Raw genomic sequence first — 13,976 nt, forward strand, 5'->3', positions numbered from 1 at the left:
GCATGCGTGTTTATGGGCATGTGTGTGTATGTGCATGTGTGTATGTGCATGTGTGTATGTGCATGTGTGTGTATGTGCATGTGTGTATGTGCATGTATGAGTGTATGTGCATGTGTGTGTATGTGCATGTGTGTATGTGCATGTATGTGTGTATGTGCATATATGAGTGTATATGCATGAGCATATGTGTGTATGTGCATATGTGTGTATGTGCATGTGTGTATGTGCATGTATGTGTGTATGTGCATGTATGAGTGTATGTGCATGTGTGTGTATGGGCATGTGTGTGTATGTGCATGTGTGTGTGTGTGTGTGTATGTGCATGTGTGTGTATGTGCATGTGTGTGTGTGTGTGTATGTGCATGTATGTGTGTATGTGCATGTATGAGTGTATGTGCAGGGGCATGTGTGTGTATGGGCATGTGTGTGTATGTGCATTTATGTGTGTATGTGCATGTATGAGTGTATGTGCATGTGTGTATGTGCATGTGTATCTACATGTGTGTATGTGCATATATGTGTGTATGTGCATGTATGAGTGTATGTGCATGTGTGTGTATGTGTATGTGTGTATGTGCATGTGTGTGTATTAGCATGTATGTGTGTATGTGCATGTATGTGCATGTGTGTGTATGTGCATGTATGTGTGTATGTGCATGTATGAGTGTATGTGCATGTGTATGTATGGGCATGTGTGTGAATGTGCATGTGTGTGTATGTGCATATATGTGTATATGGGCATGTGTTTGTATACATTATTGTGTATATATACATGTGCATGTACATATGTGCCTGGGTGTGTGTATGTGCATGCATGTGCATGTATGAGTGTATGTGCATGTGTGTGTATGGGCATGTGTTTGTATACATTATTGTGTATATATGAATGTGCATGTACATATGTGTTTTGCGTGTGTATGTGCATGTACGTTTGTATGTATGTGCATGTATGTTTGTTATGTATGTGCATGTATGTGTATGTGCAAGTATGTGTACGGGCATGTGTGTGTATGTGCATGTATGTGTATGTGCCTGTATGTGTATGTATGTGCATGTACGAGTGTATGGGCATTTGTGTGTCTATACATTACCATGTATATATGTATATATACATGTGCATGTAGATATGGGTCTGTGCATGTGAATGTGCATGTACCTTTGTGACTGTGTGCGTATGCGTATGTATAGGCACGTACTTGTGTGAATGTGTATGTGCATGTATGTGTGTGCCTGTGTGTGTACATGCATTTATGTGCGTGTCTGTGTGTGTGTATGTGCATGTATGTGTGTGCCTGTGTGTGTATGTATGTGTGTGCCTGTGTGTGTATGTGCATGTATGTGTGTGTCTGTGTGTGTATGTGCATGTCTGTGTGTGTACATGCATGTATTTGCGTGTGTATGTGAGAATATGTATACGTTTGTGCATGTATGTGTGTACGTGTCTGTGCGTGTGTATGTGAGAATATGTATACGTTTGTGCATGTATGTGTGTACGTGTCTCTGCGTGTGTATGTGAGAATATGTATACCTTTGTGCATGTATGTATGTACGTGCGTGTGTATGTGAGAATATGTATACGTTTGTGCACGTATGTGTGTACATGTCTGTGCGTGTGCATGTGAGAATATGTATACCTTTGTGCATGTATGTGTGTACGTGTCTGTGCGTGTGTATGTGAGAATATGTATACGTTTGTGCATGTATGTGTGTACGTGTCTCTGCGTGTGTATGTGAGAATATGTATACCTTTGTGCATGTATGTGTGTACGTGCGTGTGTATGTGAGAATATGTATACGTTTGTGCATGTATGTGTGTACGTGTCTGTGTGTGTGTATGTGAGAATATATATACGTTTGTGCATTAATGTGTGTACGTGTCTGTGCGTGTGTATGTGAGAATATGTATACCTTTGTGCATGTATGTGTGTACGTGTCTGTGTGTGTGTATGTGAGAATATGTATACCTTTGTGCATGTATGTGTGTAATTGTCTGTGCGTGTGTATGTGAGAATATGTATACCTTTGTGCATGTATGTGTGTATGTGTCTGTGCATGTGTATGTGAGAATATGTATACGTTTGTGCATGTATATGTGTACGTGCCTGTGCGTGTGTATGTGAGACTATGTATAGATCAGTCTCCACTTCGTGGGCTTTTAAGAATGAAGCTTCAGTTGATCAGATTTGCAAAGCAGCAACTTGGTCTTCTTTGCATACATTTACTAAATTCTAGCGTTTTGATGTATTTGCTTCTTCGGAAGCAGTTTTTGCTAGAAAAGTTTTTCAGGCAGCTGTTAAGTTTTTTCTTTTCATTATGAGAATAAACTTATATTTTGGGTTGTGGATTAATTTTTTTCAGCGGAAAATGGCTGTTATTATTTTATCCCTCCCTCTCTAGTGACTCTTCTGTGGAGATCCACATCTTGGGTAGTCATTATCCCATACGTCACTAGCTCATGGACTCTTGCCAATTACATGAAAGAAAACATAATTTATGTAAGAACTTACCTGATAAATTCATTTCTTTCATATTGGCAAGAGTCCATGAGGCCCACCCTTTTTATGGTGGTTATGATTTTTGTATTAAGCACAATTATTTCCAAATTCCTTTGTTGATGCTTTTTACTCCTTTCTTTATCACCCCACTGCTTGGCTATTCATTAAACTGAATTGTGGGTGTGGTGAGGGGTGTATTTATAGGCATTTTGAGGTTTGGGAAACTTTGCCCCTCCTGGTAGGATTGTATATCCCATACGTCACTAGCTCATGGACTCTTGCCAATATGAAAGAAATGAATTTATCAGGTAAGTTCTTACATAAATTATCTTTTTTACATAGAGATGCTCAGGTGATATTTTCCTGTCAGCTTTTTACAGGTATGCTGCATCAGTTTCAAGTGATTTAGCATATGTGCATTATGCCCCTTTAATGCTAAAAAAATATTTTTTTCTCTTTGTGAAGAACATTGAAATGTAAAATATGCATAACGTGATTCGGCTTGCGCGCTTTAGTTCTAACGTGGTTTCAGGATAGCGCGCATAGGTTATATAAATATAGGTAGTGTAATTGTTTTTTTTTTTTAATTTTTTGTACATTTGTAATAATTATTTACGTTAATTATTAATATTTTTCAATAATAATAGTTAATAAACGCCCCTTAAGATAACTCATGTTGGGTTAGGGCACATGAAGAATTAGTGTAGTCCTGTTGGGTTTATGTGTGCATGATTTTGCATGTGTATGCATGTGCATGTATGTATGTGCATGTATGAGTGTATGTGCGTTTATGGGCATGCGTATGTATGTGCATGTGTGTGTATGTGCATGTGTGTATGTGCATGTGTGTATGTGCATGTGTGTGTATGTGCATGTATGAGTGTATGTGCATGTGTGTATGGGCATGTGTGTGTATGTGCATTGGTGTGTATATGTATGTGTGTATGTGCATGTATGAGTGTATGTGCATGGGCATGTGTGTGTATGTGCATGTGTGTGTATGTGCATGTGTGTAAATGTGCATGTATGTGCTTGTGTAAGTGTATGTGCATGTGTGTATGGGCATGTGTGTGTATGGGCATGTGTGTATGTGAATGTGTGTGTATGTGCATGTGTGTGTGTATGTGCATGTGTGTGTGTATGTGCATGTATGAGTGTATGTGCATGGGCATGTGTGTGTATGTGCATGTGTGTGTATGTGCATGTGTGTGTGTATGTGCATGTATGTGTGTATGTGCATGTATGTGTGTATGTGCATGTATGAGTGTATGTGCATGTGTGTTTATAGGCATGTGTATGTTTGTGCATGTGTGTGTATGTGCATGTATGTGCATGTATGAGTGTGAGTGTATGTGCATGTGTGTATGGGCATGTGTGTGCATGTATGTTTGTATGTATTTGCATGTATGTTTTTTATGTATGTGCCTGTATGTGTATTTGCAAGTATGTGTACGGGCATGTGTGTGTATGTGCCTGTATGTGTATGTATGTGTGTATGTGCATGTATGAGTGTATGGGCATGTGTGTGTGTATACATTAGCATGTATATATGTATATATACATGTGCATGTAGATATGGGTCTGTGCATGTGAATGTGCATGTACGTGTGTGCCTGTGTGCGTATTTATATGCATGTACTTGTGTTAATGTGTATGTGCATGTATGTGTGTGCCTGTGTGTGTACATGCATGCATGTGTTTGTCTGTGTGTGTATGTGAATGTATGTGTGTGCCTGTGTATGTATGTGTGTGTCTGTGTGTGAATACATGTATGTGTGTGCCTGTGTGTGTGTGTATGTGCATGTATGTGTGTGTCTCTGTGTGTGTACATGCATGTATGTGCGTGTGTATGTGAGAATATGTATACGTTTGTGCACGTTTGTGTGTACATGTCTTTGCTTGTGTATGTGAGAATATGTATACCTTTGTGCATGTATGTGTGTGCGTGTCTCTGCGTGTGTATGTGAGAATATGTATACATTTGTGCACGTATGTGTGTACGTGTCTGTGCGTGTGTATGTGAGAATATGTATACCTTTGTGCATGTATGTGTGTGCGTGTATCTGCGTGTGTATGTGAGAATATGTATATGTTTGTGCATGTATGTGTGTACGTGTCTATGTGTGTGTATGTGAGAATATATAAACGTTTGTGCATGTATGTAAGAATATGTATATGTTTGTGCACGTATGTGTGTACGTGTCTGTGCATGTGTATGTGAGAATATGTATACGTTTGTGCACGTATGTGTGTACGTGCCTGTGCGTGTGTATGTGAGAATATGTATACCTTTGTGCATGTATGTGTGTGCGTGTCTCTGCGTGTGTATATGAGAATATGTATACGTTTGTGCATGTATGTCTGTACGTGTCTCTGCGTGTGTATGTGAGAATATGTATACCTTTGTGCATGTATGTGTGTACGTGTCTGTGCATGTGTATGTGAGAATATGTATACGTTTGTGCATGTATGTGTGTACGTGTCTGTGTGCGTGTGTATGTGAGAATATGTATACCTTTGTGCATGTATGTGTGTACGTGTCTGTGCGTGTGTATGTGAGAATATGTATACCTTTGTGCATGTATGTGTGTACGTGTCTGTGTGCGTGTATGTGAGAATATGTATACCTTTGTGCATGTATGTGTGTACGTGTCTGTGCGTGTGTATGTGAGAATATGTATACGTTTGTGCATGTATGTGTGTACGTGTCTGTGTGCGTGTGTATGTGAGAATATGTATACGTTTGTGCATGTATGTGTGTACGTGTCTGTGCGTGTGTATGTGAGAATATGTATACCTTTGTGCATGTATGTGTGTGCGTGTCTGTGCGTGTGTATGTGAGAATATGTATACATTTGTGCATGTATGTGTGTACGTGTCTGTGTGTGTGTATGTGAGAATATATATACGTTTGTGCATGTATGTGTGTACGTGTCTGTGCGTGTGTATGTGAGAATATGTATACCTTTGTGCATGTATGTGTGTACGTGTCTGTGCGTGTGTATGTGAGAATATGTATACCTTTGTGCATGTATGTGTGTACGTGTCTGTGCGTGTGTATGTGAGAATATGTATACCTTTGTGCATGTATGTGTGTACGTGTCTGTGCGTGTGTATGTGAGAATATGTATACCTTTGTGCATGTATGTGTGTACGTGTCTGTGCGTGTGTATGTGAGAATATGTATACCTTTGTGCATGTATGTGTGTACGTGTCTGTGCGTGTGTATGTGAGAATATGTATACGTTTGTGCATGTATGTGTGTACGTGTCTGTGCGTGTGTATGTGAGAATATGTATACCTGTGTGCATGTATGTGTGTACGTGTCTGTGCGTGTGTATGTGAGAATATTTATACCTGTGTGCATGTATGTGTGTACGTGTCTGTGCGTGTGTATGTGAGAATATTTATACCTGTGTGCATGTATGTGTGTACGTGTCTGTGCGTGTGCATGTGAGAATATTTATACCTGTGTGCATGTATGTGTGTACGTGTCTGTGCGTGTGCATGTGAGAATATTTATACCTGTGTGCATGTATGTGTGTACGTGTCTGTGCGTGTGTATGTGAGAATATGTATACCTTTGTGCATGTATGTGTGTATGTGTCTGTGCGTGTGTATGTGAGAATATATATACGTTTGTGCATTAATGTGTGTATGTGTCTGTGCATGTGTATGTGAGAATATGTATACGTTTGTGCATGTATGTGTGTACGTGTCTGTGCGTGTGTATGTGAGAATATGTATACCTTTGTGCATGTATGTGTGTACGTGTCTGTGCGTGTGTATGTGAGAATATGTATACGTTTGTGCATGTATGTGTGTACGTGTCTGTGCGTGTGTATGTGAGAATATGTATACCTTTGTGCATGTATGTGTGTACGTGTCTGTGCGTGTGTATGTGAGAATATGTATACCTTTGTGCATGTATGTGTGTACGTGTCTGTGCGTGTGTATGTGAGAATATGTATACCTGTGTGCATGTATGTGTGTACGTGTCTGTGCGTGTGTATGTGAGAATATGTATACCTTTGTGCATGTATGTGTGTATGTGTCTGTGCGTGTGTATGTGAGAATATGTATACGTTTGTGCATGTATGTGTGTACGTGTCTGTGCGTGTGTATGTGAGAATATGTATACCTTTGTGCATGTACGTGTGTACGTGTCTGTGTGTGTGTATGTGAGAATATGTATACCTTTGTGCATGTATGTGTGTACGTGTCTGTGCGTGTGTATGTGAGAATATGTATACCTTTGTGCATGTATGTGTGTACGTGTCTGTGCGTGTGTATGTGAGAATATGTATACGTTTGTGCATGTATGTGTGTACGTGTCTGTGCGTGTGTATGTGAGAATATGTATACCTTTGTGCATGTATGTGTGTACGTGTCTGTGCGTGTGTATGTGAGAATATGTATACCTTTGTGCATGTATGTGTGTACGTGTCTGTGCGTGTGTATGTGAGAATATGTATACGTTTGTGCATGTATGTGTGTACGTGTCTGTGCGTGTGTATGTGAGAATATGTATACCTTTGTGCATGTATGTGTGTACGTGTCTGTGCGTGTGTATGTGAGAATATGTATACCTGTGTGCATGTATGTGTGTACGTGTCTGTGCGTGTGTATGTGAGAATATTTATACCTGTGTGCATGTATGTGTGTACGTGTCTGTGCGTGTGTATGTGAGAATATTTATACCTGTGTGCATGTATGTGTGTACGTGTCTGTGCGTGTGCATGTGAGAATATTTATACCTGTGTGCATGTATGTGTGTACGTGTCTGTGCGTGTGCATGTGAGAATATTTATACCTGTGTGCATGTATGTGTGTACGTGTCTGTGCGTGTGCATGTGAGAATATTTATACCTGTGTGCATGTATGTGTGTACGTGTCTGTGCGTGTGCATGTGAGAATATGTATACGTTTGTGCATGTATGTGTGTACGTGTCTGTGCGTGTGTATGTGAGAATATTTATACCTGTGTGCATGTATGTGTGTACGTGTCTGTGCGTGTGCATGTGAGAATATGTATACGTTTGTGCATGTATGTGTGTGCGTGTCTCTGCGTGTGTATATGAGAATATGTATACGTTTGTGCACGTATGTGTGTACATGTCTCTGCGTGTGTATGTGATAATATGTATACCTTTGTGCATGTATGTGTGTACGTGTCTCTGCGTGTGTATATGAGAATATGTATACGTTTGTGCATGTATGTGTGTACGTGTCTCTGCGTGTGTATGTGAGAATATGTATACCTTTGTGCATGTATGTGTGTGCGTGTCTCTGCGTGTATCTGTGAGAATATGTATACGTTTGTGCATGTATGTGTGTACGTGTCTGTGTGTGTGTATGTGAGAATATGTATACCTTTGTGCATGTATGTGTGTACGTGTCTCTGCGTGTGTATGTGAGAATATGTATACGTTTGTGCATGTATGTGTGTACATGTCTGTGCGTGTGTATGTGAGAATATGTATACGTTTGTGCATGTATGTGTGTACGTGTCTCTGCGTGTGTATGTGAGAATATGTATACGTTTGTGCATGTATGTGTGTACGTGTCTGTGTGCGTGTGTATGTGAGAATATGTATACCTTTGTGCATGTATTTGTGTACGTGTCTGTGTGCGTGTGTATGTGAGAATATGTATACCTTTGTGCATGTATGTGTGTACGTGTCTGTGTGCGTGTGTATGTGAGAATATGTATACGTTTGTGCATGTATGTGTGTACGTGTCTGTGCGTGTGTATGTGAGAATATATATATACGTTTGTGCATGTATGTGTGTACGTGTCTGTGCGTGTGTATGTGAGAATATGTATACCTTTGTGCATGTATGTGTGTACGTGTCTGTGCGTGTGTATGTGAGAATATGTATACCTTTGTGCATGTATGTGTGTACGTGTCTGTGCGTGTGTATGTGAGAATATGTATACGTTTGTGCATGTATGTGTGTACGTGTCTCTTCGTGTGTATGTGAGAATATGTATACCTTTGTGCATGTATGTGTGTACGTGTCTCTGCGTGTGTATGTGAGAATATGTATACGTTTGTGCATGTATGTGTGTACGTGTCTGTGCGTGTGTATGTGAGAATATGTATACGTTTGTGCATGTATTTGTGTACGTGTCTGTGTGCGTGTGTATGTGAGAATATGTATACCTTTGTGCATGTATGTGTGTACGTGTCTCTTCGTGTGTATGTGAGAATATGTATACGTTTGTGCATGTATGTGTGTACGTGTCTCTGCGTGTGTATGTGAGAATATGTATACGTTTGTGCATGTATGTGTGTACGTGTCTGTGCGTGTGTATGTGAGAATATGTATACGTTTGTGCATGTATTTGTGTACGTGTCTGTGTGCGTGTGTATGTGAGAATATGTATACGTTTGTGCATGTATGTGTGTACGTGTCTCTGCGTGTGTATGTGAGAATATGTATACCTCTGTGCATGTATGTGTGTACGTGTCTGTGCGTGTGTATGTGAGAATATGTATACGTTTGTGCATGTATGTGTGTACGTGTCTCTGCGTGTGTATGTGAGAATATGTATACCTTTGTGCATGTATTTGTGTACGTGTCTGTGCGTGTGTATGTGAGAATATGTATACGTTTGTGCATGTATGTGTGTACGTGTCTGTGCGTGTGTATGTGAGAATATGTATACCTTTGTGCATGTATGTGTGTACGTGTCTGTGCGTGTGTATGTGAGAATATGTATACCTTTGTGCATGTATGTGTGTACGTGCGTGTGTATGTGAGAATATGTATACGTTTGTGCACGTATGTGTGTACATGTCTGTGCGTGTGCATGTGAGAATATGTATACATTTGTGCATGTATGTGTGTACGTGTCTGTGCGTGTGTATGTGAGAATATGTATACCTTTGTGCATGTATGTGTGTACGTGCGTGTGTATGTGAGAATATGTATACGTTTGTGCATGTATGTGTGTACGTGCGTGTGTATGTGAGAATATGTATACGTTTGTGCATGTATGTGTGTACGTGTCTGTGCGTGTGTATGTGAGAATATGTATACCTTTGTGCATGTATGTGTGTACGTGCGTGTGTATGTGAGAATATGTATACGTTTGTGCATGTATGTGTGTACGTGTCTGTGTGTGTGTATGTGAGAATATGTATACGTTTGTGCATGTATGTGTGTACGTGTCTGTGCGTGTGTATGTGAGAATATGTATACGTTTGTGCATGTATGTGTGTACGTGTCTCTGCGTGTGTATGTGAGAATATGTATACGTTTGTGCATGTATGTGTGTACGTGTCTGTGCGTGTGTATGTGAGAATATGTATACGTTTGTGCATGTATGTGTGTACGTGTCTGTGCGTGTGTATGTGAGAATATGTATACGTTTGTGCATGTATGTGTGTACGTGTCTCTGCGTGTGTATGTGAGAATATGTATACCTTTGTGCATGTATGTGTGTACGTGTCTCTGCGTGTGTATGTGAGAATATGTATACGTTTGTGCATGTATGTGTGTACGTGTCTCTGCGTGTGTATGTGAGAATATGTATATGTTTGTGCATGTATGTGTGTACGTGTCTGTGTGTGTGTATGTGAGAATATGTATACGTTTGTGCATGTATGTGTGTACGTGCCTGTGCGTGTGTATGTGAGAATATGTATACCTTTGTGCATGTATATGTGTACGTGCCTGTGCGTGTGTATGTGAGAATATGTATACCTTTGTGCATGTATGTGTGTACGTGTCTGTGCGTGTGTATGTGAGAATATGTATACCTTTGTGCATGTATGTGTGTACGTGTCTGTGCGTGTGTATGTGAGAATATGTATACCTTTGTGCATGTATGTGTGTACGTGTCTGTGCATGTGTATGTGAGAATATGTATACCTTTGTGCATGTATGTGTGTACGTGTCTGTGCGTGTGTATGTGAGAATATGTATACCTTTGTGCATGTATGTGTGTACGTGTCTGTGCGTGTGTATGTGAGAATATGTATATGTTTGTGCATGTATGTGTGTACGTGTCTGTGTGCGTGTGTATGTGAGAATATGTATACCTTTGTGCATGTATGTGTGTACGTGTCTGTGTGCGTGTGTATGTGAGAATATGTATACCTTTGTGCATGTATTTGTGTACGTGTCTGTGTGTGTGTATGTGAGAATATGTATACGTTTGTGCATGTATGTGTGTACGTGTCTCTGCGTGTGTATGTGAGAATATGTATACGTTTGTGCATGTATGTGTGTACGTGTCTCTGCGTGTGTATGTGAGAATATGTATACCTTTGTGCATGTATGTGTGTACGTGTCTGTGCGTGTGTATGTGAGAATATGTATACCTTTGTGCATGTATGTGTGTACGTGTCTGTGTGCGTGTGTATGTGAGAATATGTATACCTTTGTGCATGTATGTGTGTACGTGCCTGTGCGTGTGTATGTGAGAATATGTATACGTTTGTGCATGTATGTGTGTACGTGTCTGTGCGTGTGTATGTGAGAATATGTATACGTTTGTGCATGTATGTGTGTACGTGTCTGTGCGTGTGTATGTGAGAATATGTATACGTTTGTGCATGTATGTGTGTACGTGCCTGTGCGTGTGTATGTGAGAATATGTATACGTTTGTGCACGTATGTGTGTACGTGCCTGTGCGTGTGTATGTGAGAATATGTATACGTTTGTGCATGTATGTGTGTACATGTCTGTGCGTGTGTATATGAGAATATGTATACGTTTGTGCATGTATGTGTGTACGTGTCTGTGCGTGTGTATGTGAGAATATGTATACCTTTGTGCATGTATGTGTGTACGTGTCTGTGCGTGTGTATGTGAGAATATGTATACCTTTGTGCATGTATGTGTGTACGTGTCTGTGCGTGTGTATGTGAGAATATGTATACCTTTGTGCATGTATGTGTGTACGTGTCTGTGCGTGTGTATGTGAGAATATGTATACGTTTGTGCATGTATGTGTGTACGTGTCTGTGCGTGTGTGTATGTGAGAATATTTATACCTGTGTGCATGTATGTGTGTACGTGTCTGTGCGTGTGTATGTGAGAATATGATACCTTTGTGCATGTATGTGTGTACGTGTCTGGTGCGTGTGTATGTGAGAATATGTATACCTTTGTGCATGTATGTGTGTACGTGTACTGTGCGTGTGTATGTGAGAATATGTATACGTTTGTGCATGTATGTGTGTACGTGTCTGTGAGTGTGTATGTGAGAATATGTATACCTTTGTGCATGTATGTGTGTACGTGTCTGCTGCGTGTGTATGTGAGAATATGTATACGTTTGTGCATGTATGTGTGTACGTGTCTCTGCGTGTGTATGTGAGAATATGTATACGTTGTGCATGTATGTGTGTACGTGTCTGTGCGTGTGTATGTGAGAATATGTATACGTTTGTGCATGTATGTGTGTACGTGTCTGTGCGTGTGTATGTGAGAATATGTATACCTTTGTGCATGTATGTGTGTACGTGTCTGTGCGTGTGTATGTGAGAATATGTATACGTTTGTGCATGTATGTGTGTACGTGTCTGTGTCTGTGTATGTGAGAATATGTATACCTTTGTGCATGTATGTGTGTACGTGTCTGTGCGTGTGTATGTGAGAATATGTATACGTTTGTGCACGTATGTGTGTACGTGTCTGTGCGTGTGTATGTGAGAATATGTATACCTTTGTGCATGTATGTGTGTACGTGTCTGTGCGTGTGTATGTGAGAATATGTATATGTTTGTGCACGTATGTGTGTACGTGTCTGTGCGTGTGTATGTGAGAATATGTATACCTTTGTGCATGTATGTGTGTACGTGTCTGTGCGTGTGTATGTGAGAATATGTATACGTTTTTGCATGTATGTGTGTACGTGTCTGTGTCTGTGTATGTGAGAATATGTATACGTTTGTGCATGTATGTGTGTACGTGTCTGTGTGTGTGTATGTGAGAATATGTATACGTTTGTGCATGTATGTGTGTACGTGTCTGTGTGCGTGTGTATGTGAGAATATGTATATGTTTGTGCATGTATGTGTGTACGTGTCTCTGCGTGTGTATGTGAGAATATGTATATGTTTGTGCATGTATGTGTGTACGTGTCTGTGCGTGTGTATGTGAGAATATGTATACGTTTGTGCATGTATGTGTGTACGTGTCTGTGCGTGTGTATGTGAGAATATGTATACGTTTGTGCATGTATGTGTGTACGTGATCTCTGCGTGTGGTATGTGAGAATATGTATACGTTTGTGCATGTAATGTGGTGTACGTGTCTGTGCGTGTGTATGTGAGAATATGTATACGTTTGTGCATGTATGTGTGTACGTGTCTCTGCGTGTGTATGGGCATGTTTCTGTTTGTGCATGTATGTGTGTACGTGTCTGTGCGTGTGTATGTGAGAATATGTATACGTTTGTGCATGTATGTGTGTACGTGTCTCTGCGTGTGTATGTGAGAATATGTATACCTTTGTGCATGTATGTGTGTACGTGTCTGTGTCTGTGTATGTGAGAATATGTATACCTTTGTGCATGTATGTGTGTACGTGTCTGTGCGTGTGTATGTGAGAATATGTATACGTTTGTGCACGTATGTGTGTACGTGTCTGTGCGTGTGTATGTGAGAATATGTATACGTTTGTGCATGTATGTGTGTACGTGTCTGTGCGTGTGTATGTGAGAATATGTATACGTTTGTGCATGTATGTATGTACGTGCGTGTGTATGTGAGAATATGTATACGTTTGTGCATGTATGTGTGTACGTGTCTGTGCGTGTGTATGTGAGAATATGTATACGTTTGTGCATGTATGTGTGTACGTGTCTGTGCGTGTGTATGTGAGAATATGTATACCTTTGTGCATGTATGTGTGTACGTGTCTGTGCGTGTGTATGTGAGAATATGTATACCTTTGTGCATGTATGTGTGTACGTGTCTGTGCGTGTGTATGTGAGAATATGTATACCTTTGTGCATGTATGTGTGTACGTGCGTGTGTATGTGAGAATATGTATACGTTTGTGCACGTATGTGTGTACGTGTCTGTGCGTGTGTATGTGAGAATATGTATACATTTGTGCATGTATGTGTGTACGTGTCTGTGCGTGTGTATGTGAGAATATGTATACGTTTTTGCATGTATGTGTGTACGTGTCTGTGTGTGTGTATGTGAGAATATGTATACCTTTGTGCATGTATGTGTGTACGTGTCTGTGCGTGTGTATGTGAGAATATGTATACCGTATTTGCATGGTAGTGTGTGAGGTGTTGTGGTACGTGTGTATGTTGAGTATCTGTATTACCTTTGTGCATGTATGGTGTGTACGGTGTCTCAGCGTGTGTATGTGAGAATATGTATACGTTTGTGCACTGTATGTGTGTACGTGTCAGTGCGTGTGTATGTGAGAATATGTATACCTTTGTGCATGTATGAGTGTACGTGCCTTGTGCGTGTGTATGTTGAGAATCTGTATACCTTTGT

The sequence above is a fragment of the Bombina bombina genome, chromosome 1, assembly GCF_027579735.1.
Source record: "Bombina bombina isolate aBomBom1 chromosome 1, aBomBom1.pri, whole genome shotgun sequence".
NCBI classification, from domain to species: Eukaryota; Metazoa; Chordata; class Amphibia; order Anura; family Bombinatoridae; genus Bombina; species Bombina bombina.